Raw genomic sequence first — 18541 nt, 5'->3', positions numbered from 1 at the left:
GATAACTTTGCCAAGCTTTCGTCTGCTGAGGACATCGGATGGATTTCTCTTGCGACAGCCTTATTAAGTTAAGTCTACACAAATGTGAAGAATACTGTTAGGTTTAGGAACTGGAACCATTCCAGAGCACCTCTGTATAGGTTTAGTGACAGGAGAAATGACTTCCATCCTGATCATCTCTTCTAGCTGAAATTGGACTTGCTTCATCAGTGGGTGTGAAAAACAGGTTTACCGTCTTTCTGCAAAGTAATACTATAATTGGTCTTAAGTCTTCCTAGACCAGTAAATAATTTTGGAAAGTCTTTTTGGAAGTGACTCCTGGATTCTTGCTGCTTAACTTTTTCCACTTCCCTAATAAGATCAGGATCTTTACAAGCTCTTCTACTTAAAAGAGGAGAAAATTCTTGATTCTGTACAACATAGTGTTTCCAGTATCTGCTTTACCTTGTACTGGAGTGTTGCCTGTAGCTTTCCCTTGACTTTCAGTTCAATCCCTCCTAGACCGTGGAAATGAGTTTCTGTTGTTTGCAGGCAATGCGTTGATAACCATGGTTTGTTGTCTGATAAAACTGTTAGGCTTGCTCCAGTGTCTAGTTTAAATTTGATGATATGTCCGTTGACATATATATCTGCAGTCCAGAATGCCTGATTAGGGTCATTGATCTCACCAAGGAAGTTTTCTGATTTCTGTTCTGATGGAGATTGTTGAACTTTGTGAATAGCTCTACGTATGAATACTTTTCCTTTAGAACCTGTGAAAGTAGAGGTTTTACTTTGACATATCTTCTCAAAATGGCCAACTTTCTTTCAGTGGAAGCATTCTGCTTTGTTTGCAGGAGACCGTTCGCGCTGTCTGTGGGTCTTTTTTGGTGCCAATGTGCTGGCAGGGTTTCTTGGCATCTTGCAGTACTGCACCCCTCCCAGTGTACCTTCTTTTCTGGTGCTTCTTTTACAGTCCTGTGCTTAAGGAACTGTATGATCGTTGGCGGTTTCCTGACCCAAGATTTTTCTTCATCTGTCATGATTGCTTTGCTCTGCTTACAGGCCCCTGTTTGTCTCACCAGCTGTATTGCTTTTTCTAGGGTGACATCTTCCTTAGACTGCAATAAATCTGGTAGGGATTCATCAGCAATACCTACTACAATGTGGTCTCGTATTAATTCTGCTTTTAGGTCTCCATATTTGAATCCTTCAACTATCCTGTAAAGGTCATTAATAAAAGTATCTATGAGTTCTCCTGGTTTCTGGACCCTTCTGTTGAATTCGACCCTTTCTAGAATCGACTGCTCCTCAGGTTGAAATAACTATCAAAGGCTTGTAAGACTTTTTCAAATTTATTTGATGTCTCATTAATGCCTTGTCTTGCAATAACATTGTCTGCTATGTGAATAAAGTAATGTGTTGACTTGTTTTGTTTCAGATTTGCTGTCTAATTATGAAGCAATTCTGTATCTCAAAAATCTTTTTCTCCAAAGTAATGAGTTTTGAGTTTGATTTGGTCCTTCCATGTGTCCAAACCTCCCTGGTGGCATAAAGTTAAAATCCATAGCTTTTCTAAGCTTTCTAGGTAGTCTATTTTCTATTTTCCTTCCAGAATTTGAAGTTTACCCATGCTTCTCAGCCTTGCACTGACTTCCACTGCGGTCACTGTCTTTCCCTGGGAAATCTCTCCACTAGACTAGGTATTTATTTCTTGAATGCAGTTTTGCAGCATTATTTCAATAACCTCTTCATTCCCTTCACCTGGACTAACGAGTATTTGCAGCCGTTTTTTTTCATTGTTGCCTTGCGGTCGCCATTGTAATGGTGCCGACCTTGGATCCACCCTTGTTAGGGATTTTGTTTTCCCGGTGTGGACTTCCTAGTGCACTGTTAAAAACAATTTTCTACCCTTTTTGAAGGGTTGCTCACCAGATCCCCAACCATTGCTTGGTCCTTCAACTCGAAGCCTGCGATCTCAGGACCAGGATTTTTCTCACAGACCTCCACGCCTCTGTGGTGCAGCCTGAATGCTTCTGCAAGCCAACTCTCTGTGCCTCCACTTCGTCCATGGAGCAGCTCTGGAGCTCCTCACTGTCTCTTCTTGAGTTCTGCAGTTTTGGCGCTACTTTTTTCAGGTATGACTTTCCGACTTTGTTTTTTTCAAAGTTTTCTGGGTGTTATATGGCAAGAACCACCGCTGTTCACCATGTATATTTGGCTAGTCTAGCTAGGAGAGATTACTGAGTCTTTGGTAAGTTTTAACAATAACTAGTTTATTACATATTAAAGAACAATACACAGCTTTACTTAAGTATGTCTAACTCCTCTGATGCCCTGCTGCTGCTTCTTCAAGCCTCTCATGTGATATCTTACATGATCAAAATGGGAGGTGTTCTTCACACTGGCCTAGACATTAACCCTATCAAACCTTTATACTACAACTATTATTTCCTGTAATTGAGGGAATTAGAGTGAGGAAACAGCAATATAAGATTAAACATAAAGTACTTCGGATTGACAGCAGCAGAAACCTTCAATGGAGGGTTGTGAGGCTGTGGAATGCTTTACTTCGTAATTGAAGCAGGCTATGTCAACATTAAAGAATAGGTTCGATAGATGGTTGAAGGAATAGGGAATAAAGGGATATGAGAACCGGGTGGGTACATGAGATTTGGACTCTTGTTCTTGTGGAGGATAAATGTAAGATGGTTGGGCCAAATGGGCTGTTTTTACTTTGTAATATTGGTGTAACTATGAATCTATGCCAAACCTTTTCCATTTCTTTTATATCAGACCTTTAATGGATGTCCAAAAATCTATGCAGTACTCCAGCTGCAGTCTAACTAAGGTGATGTACAAGTTCATTCAACAGTGACAACAACTTGTATTTATATGGCCCCTTTAACATAATAAACATCCCAAGGTGCTTAACAGGATCATTATAAAGCACAATTTAACACCAAATCACATAAGGTGATATTAGAGCAGATAGATAAGAGCTTGGTCAAAGAGGTAGATTTTGAGGAGCATCTTAAAGGAGGAAAGAGAGATATGAGGAGAGATTTAGGGAGGGCATTGCAGAACTTAGTGTGTAGGCAGCTGAAGGCATGGCCATCAATGGTGGAGCAATTAAAATTGCAGTTGCTCAAGATGTTACAGTGTCGATATCTCTGAGGGTTGTGGGGCTGGAGGTGATTACAGAGATAGGGTGGAGCGAGGCCATGGAGGGATTTGAAAACGCGAATGAGAAGTTTAAAATCACCTCCTTTTGTGTGCTGTTGTGGTTTAGTTCCTTAAGTGTCTCCAGTATATTGCTCAAGAGGCTGTTCTTGTGTTTGCAAACAGTGAGTTGTTGCACACCACACAGCTTCAGGAGGGATTACATCCAAACCCAGTTCTGTCCTCACTGGACATCCACATGCAAGCATCTGTCATTGTTGTAATGTAGGAAACACAACAGCCAGTGTGCACAGAGCAATGAGATGATCAGGTAATCTTGGTTGAGGGATAAATATTGGCCGGACAGCAGGGGTAACTCCCCTGCTCTTCTTCAAAATGGCGTTATGGGATCTTGTACGTCCACCTGAGAGGGCAGCCTGCACCACAGTTTAGCATCTCATCCAAAAGACACCACCTCTGACAGTGCAACTGTCTGGCAGTATTGCATTGGAGTGTCAGCCTGGATTAGTGCTCAAGTATCTAGAATGGAACTTGAAGTGACTCCTTTCTGACTCAGAACCGTGAGTGCTACCACTGAGCCACAGCCAACTGTGGTCAATTTTTGCATTCCTGTTGTCAGTCCATAAGTGAGGCATTTGCAAGGTGCTGGCACATAACCCGAAGGCTATTTTAAGTGAGGTAAATGTAATGTTTGTACCCACTATGCCTGTGATTTACACACGACACTTTTCCAGGCATTTTGTTAGCAGCAAGGAGGAAGCTAAACACACTGGGGAGGGGGAACAACTCCAGTAGATGTGCTAAATATCCTTGTTTCGTTTATTTTTACCAGGAATCCTGGAGCTTTCTTCATAGGACCTTGCAGGAAACGATTTTCAGTAGACCTGTGTGAAGGGGTTAATAACGCTCACAGTGACGATTTTAATTGTTGACCATTTTCACCCGCAGCATTGAGCATGTGGTCGGGAGGCAGGAATGCTGTATGACAGGAAATGTGTGCCACAGGCTGGAGTATTCTGAAACAGATATGCAAATAAGTAAAACAAATTTGGTTCAGTGCAGGTTTGAGGAGTGCAATGCTCTACCAGCAAGTGAACACGGAGTGTTGCATCATCAGAGCATTTTAAAAAATATATAATGCTTTTGAAAAAAAATCAAATTGTATATTTTTAAATGTGAACTTTTGTCATGCCTGATAGCTGCAGTAACATGAATTTGGAAAAATTACAGTTCAGAAAGTGAGATCTCCAAGTTGTATTATATTTTTTCAAAACATCTAAAGTTTATTCAGTGATAAAAAGTCTGAGCCGATAACCCATGATATTATTAAAATTAAATGTTTATTTATATTAAAGCGTATTATTAAATTGAAAGGCTCTTGATGTATTTTGTAAAATATTTCAGTGACAACTGACCCGGTTTTAGCTTTGAGTTGGGGAATTTCAGTTTTGGTAACACATATTGACTTAATCGTCATTTTCTTTTTTGCTGCTGGCAAAGTGTGTTGATTTGCAAGAGGAGGTGGGGAGTATTGCTCAAGTCCTGCAGTCGGTGCTGGTTTCTGATGGTTTAAGCTTTCCTGCACTCGCAGCTGTTTTAAAACCAAATCTGTTGGACCGAGAGGGTCACTCTGGTGTTTGTGTGCTAATAGTTCTCTTGTGATCCAGTGCTTGGATAAATGGCTGGTAAACAGTGGGGAAATGCTGCTCAGGATTCTGCGCTTGCTGATCTTGGCAGAGATTCAGGTTTTTGCTCTGAACACACTGTCCGATTGGCAGGACCTGGAACTTTTTTTTGCGCTGTTTTTATAAGTGCCTGTCAAAACGACCATTTTGCACAGCCTCAGTTCTGACATTTCCTGTCTTGGGCTGTCATCACTCCGAGTTAAAGACGACGCTCCTTTGCAGCCCTTCCCTCCCTTCCCACCCCCACAGTGGCTCCTTTATCGAGAGGTTTGCTACTGGATTTTGCTTGCAGTATCCATGGCAATGTGAAGTGCTCCAAGTTCCGAGAAGTCCAGCATGTTTACAAAAATTGTGTCATCAGATTAGGCTGGCTCACCATTCCTCAGTAAGTGGGTTTCTGCTCTACATTAAATCCTTGTGCTGATCTGCTCTCAGCAGCCAGATCCACGGGCAGTGTTGTTTGTTTAGTTCTGTAGCAGCTTTATGGTGTTTGTGAGTGTGTAGTTTTGTGCACAGTGTAGATTAACATTGATCAAACTCTTCAGGAATGTCGACCGACTTGGTGCACGCAGTAAATTATTTTCTGCCCCCCCCCCCCCTTCCTCCTTGATTTTGTTTACTTGGTTCCTGCCTCTCCATCTTCTCCTTTGTGATGTAGAATAAAAACAGAAAGTAGTAACAGCATGAAAGTGATGATGTCGGCCTTTCCTTACTAGGGCTGGATTCAACAAGTGGGCGGTGTGCACAATTTATTATGCAACATAATTGAGTGAGTTGTTTGGACTCTGGTTAATGGTCCATTTAGTTGGCCCTTTCTGTCTCCTGTGCAGCAGTACCTTCTATTTTCAGGCCCAGATGGAAGTGAATGCAGTGCTTGTCACCATATTTATTTTCTGTTATCACTACTATTTTCAGTATTGTTGTCTTCTTGAAAAGTACTTTTTTTTATCCGTGCAATAGTTTTGTCATGGCTTTGGGCACACTTGGCACCACAATGTGTTTTGATGCAGTGGTTTAAAAGTACCACCCCTTTTAATGCAAGAAGCTGTCAGAAATATAATTTAATGTAGCCAGGGACTGGTTGCTTCACATATGGTAAAACTAAAAGAGTTGATGGCAAGGTTACTCTGACACATTGGCTGTTCTTAATGGAAACAAAAATGTGAGCCAAGTTTAGTTGGAAATGGACTTTGGGTTAATCTGTTCATATTAGAATATATAATAAATCAGTTTTAAAAACACTTCTCTCCCATGAGAAGCTACTAAAGGCATAGGAAAACGCAATTGAGCATAAGCAGCCATCGTCCTATTTCCTTAACCATGTTAATCACTGGCTGAAAATCGGGATTGTAACATTTCCCAGTATCCAGTTGTATATGCAACTTATCAATCATTTTAAAAATGTATAAGACAGGGAAATCACCTTTTTAGGACAGTGCCCAGAATATATATTAATGTAAAGACCAGGTAAAACACAACTCTGCAAGTTTATGTGGTAGTTTCCTGAAAAAACAAGTTAGTATATCCAGGGAGTCCTTTGCTGTTTTGTACATGTGTGTCAAATGAAATGTTATAAAATGCCAAATTTCAAAGTGAAAACTTTTATATTCTGTAATATATTCAAAATGGTTACAATGATTGCCTTTTTATTTGTTTCTATTGAGAACTCAAATCATTGTTTATAGAAACAAATTTACTTGTGCAAGTGGTATTTATTTCTCAACCTGTACTGTAAGGAAACATTTAATTTCCAGGAAGCAATCAAAAAACATTTACTTCACAATTTACCTTTCACCACCTTTCTGTACAAACTGCCATGGTGATGGTGTGACTCTCATCACTAAGTCTGGTACCTTTTCCCTGAAGCACCTCACCCTGTTCCAGCTCTTGTCTCATCTTTAAAACTCTCCTTGTCCAACCCTAAGCCTTTTGCTAAGATAGCCTCCCTCCATTCCACCTTTAACATCTGCATGGAGGGATCACTAATCCTCTTTGTGTTCAATCTCTATCTCAGTCCTCCTTACCCCCTCTCTCGTTTAAATTCACTGCCTTTCTCCACTCCCTCAGACTCTCCTTCCATATAAACTCTCACCGATATTCATGGCTGTACCCTCGAACTCGTAACCTATTCTCTACTCCTATGATCTCAATCACTGACTAAGGCCTCTCTGCTAACTTGTTCATCACCCTCACCCACACAAACCCCATACTCACATTTACCCACTCTTAAGTTAGCTGGCACACACTACATTAGGTGCCACAGTGTAGGTGGGAGCAGTAAGTTGCAAAGGGATATTGATGGATTAAGTGGCTTTAGAGAGTGTGCAGAAACGATTTGCAAGAATTGTTCCAGAGATGAGGGACTTCAGTTACATGGGTAGATTGGAAAATCTGGCGTCGTTCTCCTTACAGAAGAGAAAATTGAGAGGAGATTTGATAGAGGTGTTTAAACAATGAGGGAGCTAGATAGAGTAGATGGAGAGAAATTGTTCCCATTGGTGGAAGAGTTGTGAACCAGAGGGAACAAATTTAAGGTGATTGGCAAAAGATCCAAAGGTGACAGGAAGAAAATCTTTTTTACGCAGTGAGTGGTTACAATCTGGAATGCACTGCCATAGAGGATGGTGGAGGCAAATTCAATCGTGGTTTTCAAAAGTGAATTGGATAAGCACCTGATGAGAAAAAAATGGCAGGGCTACGGGGAAAGGGTGGGGGAGTTGGATTAGCTAAATTGCTTTTGCAGAGAACCGGCATGGACTCAGTTGGCCACATGGCCAACTCTGTGCTGAGCCCTCCACGATTCTCTAAGTAAGTGGGGAAAATGTGGCAGATGTGCTTCAATTTGGATGATAGGTAGAAGCATAGTGGACAGGTACAAAAAAGTAATTTAAAAGGCTCATGGAATGTTGACATTTATCTCAAGGGGGCTGGGATACAAAGGGTTGGAAGCTGTGCTGTTATATAAAGCTGTATTTAGACCCCATTTGGAGTGTTTCATTCAGTTCTGGGCACTGCACCTTAGGAAGGATACTTTGCCCTTGGAGTGGGTGCAGTGTATATTCACCGGAATTATAAACTGAAAATGCTAGAAATACTCAACTGATCTTGTAGGATCTGTAGAGAAAGAGAGAAACAGAGTTCACATTTCAGGTTGATGACCTGTCGTCAGAACTGACGAAAATGTCATCGACCTGAAATGTTAACTCTGTTTCTCTCTCCACGTATGCGGCCTGACCTGCTGAGTGTTTCCAACATTTTCAGTTTATATTTCAGATTTCCAACAGTGGCAGTATTTTGCTTTTATTTCACGAGACAGTACCGGATTTAAAAGGGTTAAGTTATTAGGGCAGGTTCCTTTACATAGAATATACAGCACAGAAACAGGCCATTTGGCCCATCGGGTCTATGCTGCTGTTTATGCTCCACAGGAGCCTCCTCCCACGCTATTTCATCTAACCCTATTAGCATAACCTTATTCATTTTCCTTTCATACCTAGCTGTCCCTTAAATATATCCATATTAATCACCTCAACTACTCCCTATGGTAGCAAGTTCCACATTCTTACTGCTTTGGGTAAAGACGTTTCTTCTGAATTTCTTGCTTGATTTATTGGCATCGTTCATATTTGTGCCCTCTGGTTTTTATCTTACCCCACATATGGAAACAACATCTCCACATCTACCCTGTCAAATCATTTCATAACCTTGTCGTATCAATGATCTCCTCCACTCATCATCCAGCTGTACCCACTTGTCTTCTGATCATTCCAATCTACATTCTTCAACTTCAGATCACATACTCTCAAAGCATAAAGCCTCCATTTCTCTCAGTGCAGTGGCTGAATCAACACATCTTGCTCTCCTCCATGTCCAATGCTGAATCTCTTTTTTGTCTTTCCCCGCTGCAACCTTTCTTGTCTCTCTCCCTCTCTATTCCATCAATACTATTAAGATCCAGCGAACTTTTTTCTGTTGCTCCTCTAAAGTTCCAAATGTGCCACTTTGAATGCTCTTCCTTTTCTCTGTATCCTTGCTGTAATATATCAGCCCAGATCTTGCAGATTGCACTGAATGAATGGCGCTTGCTGATCATTGTGCATCCAGCTGCCCGTAGACTGTGGGCTTTTGCGCAGCAACAAACAGTCATCAGGGGTCCTACACAGTGCACGTTCCCTACAGGGAATCTGGAATCTGTGAGAACATGGCAAGCAACAGTGTGTGTCCTCAACTGATTAGATTAAAGAATCCTCACCTAGGCACCCAGAGTCTAAACCAGGAAGTGTAAATTTGAATATTCAATGCAATGTAAAATCATGTACAACAAACAAAATAGAGAGGGAAAGAAAGAATGGACAAACCCTAACTTTTTCTGGAATGCATAATGGGTAAGTACCATAACTTCACGCCTTTCATACGCTTGAATGCAAAGTTGTGAAGGAGCAGAGTAAATCAGACAGCAACTTCCTGACTTGTCCGTTTAACTGCAGATATTGGAAGTTGCTGTCCACCTTATCGGTGAGTCCTGATAGCCTCACCGTTATTCCTACTGCAATATCTAGGCCATCATCTTCTATTCTAACTCATTTTTCATTAATTTTTTAATTCTAGGTCATTCTTTTCACAGACTTCAAAACTGTGGAATATCTGACTCTGTTTACGCTCTCTTCCACATAACATCTTTAGGCTTTTAAAATTCAAGCTTGACATCACCTAACTACTACAATTAGATCTACCTCATGATCTTTTCTGCTATTTTGAATCTTGGTGGCATTCTGCTCTAGGAAAGTCGATCCTTGCCTAGTTTCTCAATTTAAAATAATATATAACTATTATCATACTGCTCTTTATTTCACAATTAGTGCCTTGTACCATAAGCAGATTGGCAATAACTCCCTTATAAGAACATGTCACTCCCTTGGCTGTTCACAGCAATTTACAATTCACTGTAGGTGACTAAGCCAATAATATCAGCCTTCCTTACCAGCTTTGCTCGTAACACTGTGGGTTCTCTCTTTAAATTTCCTTTCACCAATTCAACTAATACTAAACAACCTCCTTGCATAGCACATTGCAAGCAATGTTTTAGAGCCTTAGTCAGAGCCCACCTATCAGCACCATTTACATGCCAACTGTTGTGAAAACTGTCTGAAATTCAAATTAGATTTTTTTTCCCCCTCTATTAGTTTAACAATCCACTAAATTTTGCCAACAAAAGTGAAATTTTGTTCCCATTACTTTTGATTTATCAACATGAATTGAAAATGCAGTTAAAATCTGAATTTATTGCACAAGCAACAAGTAAGAATTATTTTGAAAGAACTATCTATCAAGTTAATAATTTGCTTCCATAATGCTGAAGACAGTCTCCAAATACTATCTGTCAGAAAAGTTAAACCCACAGTTGCGAATTGTTACAAATAGAAAGTCAATCTATTAATAAGCACAGTGGCGCAGTGGTTAGCACCGCAGCCTCACAGCTCCAGGGACCCGGGTTCGATTCTGGGTACTGCCTGTGCGGAGTTTGCAAGTTCTCCCTGTGTCTGCGTGGGTTTTCGCCGGGTGCTCCGGTTTCCTCCCACATCCAAAAACTTGCAGGTGATAGGTAAATTGACCGTTGTAAATTGCCCCTAGTGTAGGGAGGTGATAGGGAATATGGGATTACTGTAGGGTTAGTATAAATGGGTGGTTGTTGGTCGGCACAGACTCGGTGGGCCAAAGGGCCTGTTTCAGTGCTGTATCTCTAAATAAAATAAATAAAATTAAAAAAAATAAAGGATACGTCACAGACAGTTCTGAATTATCGTTTAGATTTGACAAGAAAGATCATCTAGCTAATTCACAAATTGCAAAGATGTAAATTATTTTTGTTTTTACTAGTGAGGTACAACATTCTAGTTCACCTAGTCATTGACTAGAAGTTTTACTGGACCAGCCACGGTAACGCTGTGGCTACAAGAACAGATCAGAGGCTGGGTATTCTGCAGCAAGTAACTCACCTCCTGATTACCCAAAGCCTTTCCACCATCTATAAGACACAAGTCAGGACTGTGATGGAATATTCTCCACTTGCCTGGATGAGTGCCGCTCCAACAACACTCAGGAAGCTCAACACCATCCAGGACAAAACAACCTGCTTTATTGGTATCCCATCCAACACTGTAAATAATCACACCCTCCACCACTGGCACACCATGACTGCAGTGTGTACTATCTGCAAAATATACTGCAGGCAACTTGCCAAGGCTTCTTTGAGAGCACCTTCCAAACCCAGGACCTCTACCACCTGGAAGGACAAAGGCAGTAGGCACCTGAGCACCTGCAAGTTCTCCTCCAAGTCACACATCATTCTGATTTGGAAATATGTTGCCTTTCCTTCATTCTCTCTGGGTTAAAATCATAGAACTTGCTACCTAACTGCACTGTGGTATATCTACATCTCACGGACTGCAGCAATTCAGAAAAGCAACTCACCGTCACCTTCTTGAGGGAAATTAAGGACGGGCAGTAAATGCTGGCCTTGCCAGCAATGCCTACATCCCATGAATGAATACATTTAAAAAAAAAAAATTTTATTTAGAGATACAGCACTGAAACAGGCCCTTTGGCCCACCGAGTCTGTGCCGACCAACAACCACCCATTTATGCTAATCCTACATTAATCCCATGTTCCCTACCACATCCCCACCTTCCCTCAATTCTCCTACCACCTACCTACATTAGGGGCAATTTACAATGGAAAATTTACCTATCAACCTGCAAGTCTTTGGCTGTGGGAGGAAACTGGAGCACCCAGCGGAAACCCAGTTACAAGAGTAGGCTTGTAGTCCCTTCGGTGCAGATGAGCTAATTGAGTTGTTTAAGATAATCAAGGGATTTGATAGTTTCTTTCGAATGTATCCTATTTTCTCTGGTGGGAGAGTTTGGATCCAGGGTGCATAGCCTTAACATTGGTGCTAGGCTTTTCGGAGGTGATGTCAAGAAGCAGTTCTTCACACAAAAGAGTAGGAATCTGGAACTTACACCCTCCAAAAGGCTGTTGATGCTCGGTCAATTGAAAATTTCAAAACTGAGATTTTTATTAAGGGTATTAAGAGACACAGGAGGAAGGCTTGTAAGTAGATCCCATAATCTACTGTAATTGTAAGGGCGGCACAGTGGTTAGCACCGCAGCCTCACAGCTCCAGGGACCTGGGTTCGATTCTGGGTACTGCCTGTGCGGAGTTTGCAAGTTCTCCCTGTGACCATGTGGGTTTTCGCCAGGTGCTCCGGTTTCCTCCCACAGTAGGTAGGTGGTAGGGAATATGGGATTACTGCAGGGTGAGTATAAATGGTTGCTTGTTGGTCGGCACAGACTTGGTGGGCCAAAGGACCTGTTTCAGTGCTGTATCTCTAAATAAAAAATAAATAAATAAAAATAATGTTGTAGACAGTCTCTAAATACCATCTATCAGAAAAGTTAAACACCACAATAGCCAATTGTTACAAATAGAAAGTCAATCTATCAATAAAGGATATTATTGTTTAGGTTTGACAAGAAAGATCATCTAGCTATTTCACAAATTGCTAAGTTGTAAGTTATTTTTGTTTTACTAGTGAGGTACAACATTTTAGTTTACTTTGTCATTGACTAGAAATTTAACTGGACCAGCCACGCAAACGCTGTAGCTACAGGCAAGCAGAGAATATTCTATCACAGTCCTGACTTGTGTCTTATAGATGGTAGAAAGGCTTTGTGTAATCAGGTGGTGAGTTACTTGCTGCAGAAGTACAGATCAATCATAATTTAATGGAATGGCATAACGGGCTCGGGGACCTGAATAGCCCACTACTGTTTTTGTGTTCCTGTTCCAACCCTATTTCCTTTGTGGCTGTTTCTGGATAAAACTCTCCTGCAAGTAAATTAAAACTACACTTTCAAACTTCCAGCTGCCTAATCTTTGTTCCTCAGTTCGCCATGATACTTCTCCATATGCCACTTTCCTCAACAACCATCTCACATCCACCTTTGATGCCCTACTTCTCCCCATCCTGGTCATTCCTTCTGTCTTTGTTCACTGAAGTCCAAGGGGCTTGAACATATCTCGCACTCACCTGGTTTAACCAAATATCACCAGATCTGGCTGATCCATAGAAAGTGCTTTTGGATCTCACTTTCCCCTTCCAAAACCATCCACTACTCCAACATCATCCTGGAGAGCGAAGATAATCCCCAGCTTCTTTTCTCGACTCCCAATCATCTCCTATTTTGTAAGTTCCCTGTGACTCACCACTTTCCTTTCCCATTCCCAATCTGCTCTCTACATTTAGGTCCCCTATATTGTTCCAAATAAGTTTCAGGAATAGTACCCCATTACTCCGAGGCATTCTTCACTTCCCTGATCTGAACATTTAACTTTAGTACTAATGGACTTTTATAATCTCCCCCATTTTCTTGGAACCAGGCTAGGTTGCTTGGGATGCATGAAGGGTCCATTGATCCCTGGGGAAAGAATCAGATTCATGTTTTGGATGTAGACCCTTCATCTGAAGATTGTTCTGGCAGGGAGTCTGTAACTGGACCATTGGTATATCTTGGGATACTGATGAATCTGTTATGTCTTTTCAGAATTTTCTGTTTTTATTTCCCCCATTTTCTAGTCTGCTTCATTGACCTCCATTTTGGACATTTATATGTGAATCCTATCTGGCTATTTCACTGTTCCACTTGGCTATTTTGCTTTTGTTCTTTTAATGCCTTTTCATTACCTCAGCGAGACAATCTTTGTACATCATCCACCAACGTGCATCCCTTTCTAGATTTTCTAAAGAACAGTTTACTGGCCATTTACACCCATTGATTGTCTGTTTGTGACAGGAGTCAACATTCGTTATAGTTGGCGCTCCCTAACGTTCTCCACCCCCCTCCCCCCGCTTTGTTTTGTTCAGTCCTACTAAAGGGCTCACTTTCCTTCCAGTTTCCAGTTCTGATAATGGTGGTACATGCTGTGTTAATGTGTTTTTCCTCCTTTTCAGAGGTTGACAGACCTACTGTATGTTTCCAATGTTTACTGGTTTATTTCAGTCTTGCAGCTTTTCCTTTTTTCTCTTTTTCGCTTTTGACTCTTGCATGCACTTACACATAAAAAAATATTAGCAATTACCTTAAAGAAGCTGCTTTTTGCAAAGGTGTTTGGCAAACCTTTCTCAGTTGTTCAGAAATATCTAATACAGGGACATCGAAATATACCCTGACCTGACTTTCACACGGGAGCTTTGTGACAGAATGACACATCTCCTTTTTTTTCTTTTTGGGCCTCCTTATCTCGAGAGACAATGGATACGCGCCTGGAGGTGGTCAGTGGTTTGTGAAGCAGCGCCTGGAGTGGCTATAAAGGCCAATTCTGGAGTGACAGGCTCTTCCACAGGTGCTGCAGAGCACATGACCCTGCTCAATCCTCCCCCTCTTCACTCCTGGAACAGTGTACTTCAGTGCTGTTCAACCTAGTGCCATTACACCCACCTGCTTTACCCTCCTGTATCATCAGGTTTAACCCTCAAAACTCATTGAACACCCAAGACTCACGTAGCACATTTGCAGTTTTTCTGAACATCTGCATATGATAGTTTTGTAATAATTTTGAGCACTTGTAACATACTCGGGACTGGTGATGGTTGGGTTAATCTGAAAACTGGGACTGCAGGTTGAGCCCTGAGTTTCTAAGGTGGGCTCATTCTTGCTATTCTGCTGCTGCTTTAGGCCACTGTGTTGTATTTTCTCTGCTCCTTTGCACTTTTAACAAATGACTGTGCATGCATGATCAGTAGTGGGAAACTGCGCTGACACGTATAAGAGGGCGATTTGTTGACAGGCTTTCTCATGTTACTGCTTCTTGAGGTTATGCCTATTGGGGCCTAACTGTCCTCAGTAGAGTGTGAAAGCACCCCATGCAGCCAGATCATTGAATTTTGGAACACTTTGCCAAAATGGTTTCGTTTCAATATATTTCTTAGACTCCAGCAACTCAAAAAATGTATCTCCTCTCTCAACATGCAATTAATTTTTTTTTAGATTTCGCTGCATGCCAATTGAAAGCCCCCAAATAATTCAGTACTAATGTTACTGAGATACTAGAAATAACTTAAAGAAAGAAAATACATTACTGTCATTTATATAAGCACCTGTTACAGCCTCAGAATGTCCCAAAGCATTTTACAGCCAAGTAAGTACTTCTGAAGTATTGTGGTGAGTGGAAACACGGCAACCAGTTTGTGTTCAACAAGGTCCCACAAACAACAATGAGATAAATAACTGGATAATGTGTTTTTGGTTGTGTTGATTGATGGATAAATATTTTTCCAGGGTTCCATTATAACTCTCTTGGTCTTTGATTAATGCCACAAGGCCGTTCACATCCAACTTAAAGGACTGACGCCCTTGCTTTAACATCTCATTCTGAAGTACTGTAATTGAAGAACACGATTTTGCTTTGTCTGGCTGCCTGCTTTGCTTCTTCCCATTATCTCGCCCCATATTATTTTCTTTCTTCAATAACCGTTGATTTGCTTTGGCATTGTTAAGGGATGGCATTTAAACAAAAATTGTATCCCCCTCTTTTTCCATAACTGTCTCGCTTTCTTACAGTTGGTGTTTTTGGAACTCAAGTAAAATTTGTCCTCTGGCCGAAAGTGGTTTTAAGAGCTAATTTTTCAGTCTATCAGGAGACTGAACATTGGAAGGTACTTCGATATTTAACATGGAGTGCAGCCCAACCAAACAGGCCCAGGTCTCCTTCAGTTACTTGCCCTTCATAATATAAATGACCGGACGATTGAGAAAAATCATGGCATTGTGCACCTATGCAAATATGGGTTTATGACTGTGCAGCCAAGTTAAGGGAGCTGGTTTTACTGTTGACATTCTATTAGACAATTGGGTCTCTGCCCAGTGCAATGAACATCTGACTAAAAAGTAAAAGGAGAGAGTAGCACATGGAAGTTGCTCTCTTGACAAGAATAGTGGGAAATAGGCAGTGTAACACTGCTTGTAAAGTAGAAAGAATGAATTTAAATTTTTATAGTGTCTTTCACATCTGCAGGATGCCCCAAAGCAATTCACAGCCAATGGGGTACTGCAGCGTAGTCACTGTTGTAATCCAGGCAACACCGGCAGCTAATTCGGGCACAGCAGACATAAAGATGAGATAAATCACCAGATAATTTTTTATTTTTAATAGTTGTGGTGTTTGAGGTATAAATGTGGATCTAAACTCCCCAGGCTGTCTTTGAATGGTGCCATGGGATCTTTACTTTCACTTAGAGCAAGCTCACAAGATCCAGTTTTAACATGGGGAGTTTTATGCGCTTCCCCCGCGGCAGGTTTGGAGGGGGTAGAGCATATAAGCGGGCGGGAGGGTGGTGTGGGGTACCCCGCCACCTTACTGCCTCTGTTGAAATTAGGTGCAGGGTGGGAAGGGCTGCGAATGGCCTTCCTCCCCCGTCACCAATTGAGGCCCTTAAGTGGGCAGTTAATGCCCAATTAAAGGCCTCATCCCACCATCGCAATTAACCCAGTGGCGGGCGGGCCTGTTGTCGCACCGGGAGCACAGCAAGAAAAACCATGCAGGATGCTCACCGACTCTGGGGCGGATGGGGGTGTCCCTTGTTAAAAGGCACAGTGCCTGAACGAGGGACCCGGCATCGGGAAGTGGGCGAGTGGCCCGCTGAGAGCCACACCCTGCCTTGCTGCTGACCCCCCTCCCCGTGACCCTTACCCCGCGAAACCCCTCCCACCCTGACTTTGCTGTGACCTGGTCCAGAGCCACTCCTAGGCCTTGGGTTGGTCCTCTACCAGCGCTGCTCAGTTAAAGAGCTATGAGCTTCTGATTAGCCTGCTGCTGTTCAGTTAAGTGCCTAATTGGCACTTGATTCGGCAGACCTCCCACAGAAGATATAAGCCAGGGGTTGAGACTCCGGTTGCCAGGATAAAATCTCTGCTTTAGTGTCTGACACTGAAATGTTGGTGTAGGTTATATGGTCAAGTCTCTGAACTGGTCTATAAACGCAATGACCTCTGGCTTGGGCAGGCATGAAACCTCTGAGACCATGCTGACACAGGGTGGTGTCATGCATTTGGGGATCTACTGTCTAACCCTAAAATGCCTGATGAAATGTCTGTGATCCTGCTGACCAGATGTGCAAAATGTATTATTTTGCTGCAGAAGCTTTGTTTTTAAAGAGTGTATGTTCCCTTGTTCACCAATTTTCTCCCCTCTATTTTTGACCATCTGACTATGTTCAACAGGTACCAGCAAACTTCTGGTGCTTTGCCAAAGTGGCCAGTTTTCATGTTTCAGTCGATCTATCAAGGTACAGATTTTCTGCTGGAGTTACATTAGAGAACTGACATGTTGTAACATAAATTGTCAAGAAATTGTCAGAGTTGCTCCCATGGGAAGGGGGGGGGGGGGGGGGGAGGGGGGAGGTGGGGGTTTATGTACATTTGTGCCACCTATGTGTAGCTGAGTGTAAAGAAATAATATTCCAATAATGGAAATGTGTCACTAATGTACTTTGCATCATTTGTGCTTTAGCAGTATTGTGCATTGTTTGTTTTTGGTGATCTGGGTTTCCTTGTATTACACCGGGGCTATTTAAATTGAAATCACATGACAGTACAGAGACCGCTGGCACCTTTGCGCTGTGGCAGGCCTCCCTCAGTGCTGGCCTACTGGGGGCAATCAGTCTTTACCTCTGTTCCAGATGCAGATGCCAGGGAGTCCACCAAAAATATTTAAATGACCCAGAATCTAAGAAAATTTTCTGAGGTCCATTTTTGTTCAGGTTGAAGTCCTAAGTTGAAAAGCATCAGTACTAAATGCAGTCCTGTCTTCACTTGATGTGTATGTGTGCATATCTGTGTATATATACACAGACAAATACTCTGTGCAGTAGGTATTACTTGATAGAACTAACAGCAGGAATCCCAGTTAATGTTTTTTTTCCCGACCAAGGTAACGAGCACTCAACTGGTGCCCCAGCTGAGATCCGTTCACTGAACACAGGCTGGGGATGGATATGACTTCCTAGCACACCAGGCAGTGCTTTTAACCAATAGATCGTCAATAAAGAGGCATTGTGCACATTTTAGGGGTAGGAGAAAAACCACAATGGCTGAGCATCATTTTCCTGATGGTGATGTTAAGCAAATGATGTAGCATGGACAGTCTCATCCAGTATCATTATTTGCCAAATGCAGGAAAAAAGGATTTGTAAAAGGTTTTGACAAAAGATAGTGTTCTCAATTCTGTCCTAGAAAGTTAACCAAAAATTCTCGTAGTTGTTCTAATAAAGTTGCTTGATGGACTAGCTGGATAGCTTTTTCAAACAGCGAACACAGGCATGATGGGCTGAATGGTCTCCTGCACTGTATGATTCTATAAATAGGTATCTGTTTGAAGAGGTAATGTTATTCATCACTTGGAGGATTTGGACAGAGATTTCTTCACATGTTACCATTTACTCTTTAGTGTGAAGTGTGAATCGCCTTTTCACCCATATTTGCTGCTTTCTGCCAAGGAATTGTATGTTAACTAACGATGTTAATGGAACAATCTACTGGAGTATGACCCAATTGGTATTTCCCATGGCCCTTGTTCTGTTGCATCTTTCTGCTCTGTTATTTATATGAAGGAATAGTACACCTTTTTGTCCTGTTT

General features: G+C 41.8%; 1 protein-coding gene across 11 annotated transcripts in view; it reads left to right on the top strand.

The window, feature by feature from the left end:
- LOC137379700 (ataxin-7-like protein 1) overlaps positions 1 to 18541 on the top strand; it is a 269395-nt gene that overhangs the window by 97444 nt on the left and 153410 nt on the right. Inside the window, exon 1 of one of the 11 annotated variants that reach the window (XM_068050929.1) lies at positions 5019 to 5232. The exons of 9 other annotated variants lie outside the window; for them this stretch is intronic. The gene's annotated coding sequence lies outside the window, so the exon portion shown is untranslated. Of the gene's footprint in view, positions 1 to 5018; positions 5233 to 18541 lie in introns of those variants that run through there. One more of the 11 variants, XM_068050932.1, reaches the window with a different exon arrangement.

This window comes from Heterodontus francisci, chromosome 18 (assembly GCF_036365525.1).
Source record: "Heterodontus francisci isolate sHetFra1 chromosome 18, sHetFra1.hap1, whole genome shotgun sequence".
NCBI classification, from domain to species: Eukaryota; Metazoa; Chordata; class Chondrichthyes; order Heterodontiformes; family Heterodontidae; genus Heterodontus; species Heterodontus francisci.
The sequence above is the reverse complement of the archived record's forward strand: the minus strand, read 5'-3'. Positions and strand labels throughout refer to the sequence as shown.